This window comes from Arachis ipaensis, chromosome B07, assembly GCF_000816755.2.
Source record: "Arachis ipaensis cultivar K30076 chromosome B07, Araip1.1, whole genome shotgun sequence".
Lineage (NCBI taxonomy): Eukaryota > Viridiplantae > Streptophyta > Magnoliopsida > Fabales > Fabaceae > Arachis > Arachis ipaensis.
Genome location: NC_029791.2, coordinates 83,770,392 through 83,775,037, shown reverse-complemented (window position 1 = coordinate 83,775,037; position 4,646 = coordinate 83,770,392).

Genomic DNA, 4,646 nt, shown 5'->3' with positions numbered 1-4,646 from the left:
ACTTTAATTTCAATTTATAAAATAACTAATTATAATAAAAATTGTACAAAAATATTAATTGACTTAAACTTAAAGCATTCATAAAATCAATTTAATCAAGCTCGATAGATTATTTTCTAAAAATAAAGAACTCAAATTAAATCATAATTTATTTATAATAGAATTTATTTAAATTAAATTATACAATTCTTATTTATTTTTCAATTACCAAAATTATAATTTCAATTATACCAAATATCCAATTAAGATTATATAAAAATTCTAATTAATTTAAACTCCAATTATGATGAAATTCCATTTAATTACCTTTAGTAAAATAATTTTCTTAAAATAAAATTATCAACAAATAAAATAAATCACAAATAACTAATTATTTGATTTTCAAAAACTAGGGTTGTTACATAAGACCTCATGAATGAAATTACCTGACGCATGACCTGGAGTTGGCTGCAGTAGTGTTTGCTCTAAAAATCTAGAGACACTATCTGTATGGCGCTCAATTATAAGTTTTCTCTGACCACAAAAGTTTGAAGTATATCTTTGACCAGAAGGATCTTAATATGCGACAGCGAAGGTGGATGGAATTTCTGAAGGACTATGATTTCAAGCTAAGTTATCACCCAGGGAAAGCAAACGTGTGATAAGCCTCATTTTTAGGGTTTATCTTGTGCTTAATTTAGGGGATTTTATGACCTTTTTACCCACATTTATTCAATAAAATAGCATGGTTTCATGATTGTCTCCTAATTTGTGCTTAAGTGTGAAAGCATGCTTTTTAGGCCCTTAATTGCTAATTTTGATTCACCTTTGATTCGACTAGATGCCTTGATATGTTTGTTAGTGAATTCATATTGGAAAGGCTAGAAATGGATCAAAGGGATGGAGAAGAAAAGCATGCAAGGAACTCATGAAGAAACAAGGATTTGGGATGCTGAGATCGACGCGCACGCGTGAAACGATGAGGTCGCATGGCGACGCATACGCGTACATGATGCGTACACGTGGATAGCAATTTGTCAAGCGATGCATACGCGTGACCCACGTGTACGCGTCGACGCCCGCACGTGACTCACTTAAAGACAAAACGCTCGGGGCTAATTCTGGGCTTCCCAGGCCCAAATCTAACTCATCTCTGATGCTATTTAACCCAAGGATTGAAGGGGAATCAACATTACACATTAGACATTACATCACATTAGTTTAGTTTAGTTTAGTTTTAGAGGAAAAGTTAGTTTCTAGAGAGAGAAGCTCTCTCTTCTCTATAGAATTAGGTTAAAGGTAGATTAGGATTTCTTAGATCTAGGTTAATTTCATGCTTTGATTTACTTTTCCTTTTGTAATTCTTGTTCTTCTATATCTTCTCTCTCTAGTTTAGCATTTAATTCTTGTAATTCTCTACTTTTATGTTGATGCACTCTTGTTCCTCTTATTTCTCTTTTAATGCAATTTATGATTCATGTTCCTTTATTGTTGAATTGCTTTATTGTTGTTTAATTCCTTGCAATTAGTAGTTGTAGATTTATAATTCTTGCAATTTGATTTTACTTTCCTTTTATGCATCCCAAGTGTTTGACAAAATGCTTTGTTGGATTATAGAGTAGGTTTTTCTCCTCTTGGCCTAGGTAGAGTAATTAGTGACTCTTGAGTTATCTAATTCTTTTGTTGATTGATAATTAGAAGTTGCTAATTAACTTGAATGCAACTAAAGCTAGTCTTTCATCATCATTAGGCTAGGACTTGTGGAATCCAGTTAATTCATCCACTTGACTTTTCTTCCTAGTTAGAGGTTAACTAAGTGGGAGCAATGGACAATTGTTGTCACAATTGAGGAGGATAATGAGTATAGGACTTCTAGTTCTCATACCTTGCCAAGAGCTTTTCTAGTTGTTATTTTATTCCATTTACCATTTACATTTCTTGTCTCTTACTTCAAAAACCCCAAAACATACTTCATAACCAATAACAAGAACACTTTATTGCAATTCCTAGGGAGAACGACCCGAGGTTTGAATACTTCGGTTATTTTTATTAGGGGTTTGTTATTTGTGACCACCAAATTTTTTTATGAAAGGATTATTGTTGGTTTAGAAACTATACGAAACTATACTTGCAACGAGATTTCATTTGTGAAATTCTAAACCACACAAAAATTTGTTCATCAAAATGGCACCGTTGCCGAGGAGTTGCAATGGTGTTGTGTTATTGGTTATTGTACATATGTGAATATTGTGAATAGTTTGCTTGTTTGATTTAGTAGCTAGATTTTATCTCCTTGTTTTTATTTTTTTTATTTTGTCTTTGTTATCATGAATTCTCACTTTGGCTATGAGTTTGGTTCTAACTATGTTGTAGGAAATGGAAGCTACAATGAAGATGTGTATCAAGGATGGGATAATCAAAGGTGGGAGGAGCCATATGCATATGATCAATCTTCATGGCAACAACCTCCCCCAATGCACTATGAACAAGAGCCATTCTATGATGCATATCAATCTAATGGCTATGGTGAATCTCCTTGTGACTTTCAAGAGCCCCCACCATGTGCCTATGAACCTTATGCTCAATATAACCCTCAACCATACTCACAAGCCCCTTTTCACCAAACACCTTCATATGACCCTAATCTTTATCCACCATACCAACAACCATATGAGCCATATGAACCACATATAGAACCACTACCATTCCAACCCCAACAATTCCAAGAACCATCTCCTCCATACTATTACCAAGATGAACCACCTCCAATGTATGCAAATTTTCAACCGCAAGATGAATTTTACTTTCCACCACAACCTCCCATGGAAGAATATTCATGTCCATTGATCCAAGAGCAAGATGATCTTACTTATGCTAGCAAGTTGGAACAAGAATCAAAAGATCATCTCAAGAAAGCATTGGATCAACTTCAAGCAACCATGGAGCGTGTTGTGCAACAAGTGGAAAAAGTGGAGAGTGTTAAACCGCCACATCCTTACCAAGAAGAACCACCTTCCTATTATAAACCCTTTCTCCAAAATAATGAACCCTCCTATCTACCCCAAGCCCTAATTGATGATTCTCTCACTTTGCTACTTCAAGAACAAAGAGAAATGCAAAGGGAGGCACAAGAATCCATAGCCGCCTTCAATGAGATGGTAAACCGATTAGCCTCTCAATGCTTGAACACTCAAAGTGCTTCCATGGCCACATGTGGAGAATCAAGTAAAGAGCATAGCATGAAAGAGAGCTTGGAAACTCCGGTGGGTGATGAGGGATGCCACTTTGTATTAGAACAATTGGAGGAACCTATGCTTGTTGAAGAAAAGGGAGAAGTGGTTAAAGACTTAAGGGATGCGGAACCTCCATGGAAATCTAGAACCATAGAACATACCTCCAATAAGACTAAATTTGATGTTAAAGAGGAGAGTGCACAACCTCCAAAACAATTCTTGAATGAAGACTTGGAAGGAATGAAGCAAGGATTGAGTTCCCTTGGAGATGAAGATCATGCATCAAACCTCCTTGGTGGTGAATCCTTTGAGTTGGAAGAACCTTCTCCCGATGAGCTAGAAAGCAAAGTGGAGGTGGATCTCTCTCAAACTCCCATTTATGATTTGAGTGAGGGAGAAGAGTTCAATGAAATTGATGAACAAAGGATTGAAGTTGAAGTAGTTTGTGAAGAGGTGGGGGCAACCAAGGAAGAACACAAGGGAGTAAAGCTTGGAAGGCCATTGAAGACACCTCTCCCCAAGCCATCATCATCCATTCCTTCATTCAAGTTGGTAAATCCCTTAACCTTGAGCTTCGTTATTCCCCTTGAATATGGTTTGATTGAAACGGATGGGCAACTTAGAACTCTTTGTGGAATTAAGAGTAAGAGGGAGTGGCGTAGTAGTTAGAAAAATAATGTTCGGCTCATTATGGTTGATACATCAAACATTAAATATAAAGGTTAGAATAGTGCTCAACTAGATGGGTCTAAGAGGATTGTTGGGAACTTCATGGAGAATTCATCTTGCTTGCCACCCAGTTGGAAAAATAATGATCAACTTCAAGACGGGTGTGAAAATAAAGTGTGGGATCCCGGATCGCGCAAGGAAAATCAACTTTGGGAGCTCATGATTTGTGAAGAACTCCATCAATGCTTGAAGATATTAAAGTTGAAGAATGGAGCTTATTGGAGACTCAAGCATTGGTGGCAAGATGAATTTAAGCACAAGCCACCTTGAGAAGAGCTCCCCATAAGTCCAACTTAAGGACAATAAACAAAAGTGCTAGGTGGGAGGCACCCCACCATGGTAAAATCTTTTCATTTTCCCTTTTGTAAATATTGGTAAAACTAGTTTAGTTCATGTTTTGATTAGGTTGTTGAGTTTATTTGGTAGTTTAGCATGTTGAATAAGGTTTTATGGTGTTTTGGTATCTGTTTGGAGGTTCGGTGCAAGAACTTGAAAATTTTTAAAAAACAGAGCACCATCCACACGTACGCGTCACCTACGCGTATGCGTGCCCCAAGCTTTTTGGCTAATCCACGCGCATGCGTCACCCACGCGTACGCGTGGCTACAAAATTTTACATCCCATACATTTTTCCTGATAGTTGTGCCTGCATCACGTGAACATTGTGCCTGAGGCACAAACCAACTCACGCGTACGCGTACAAGA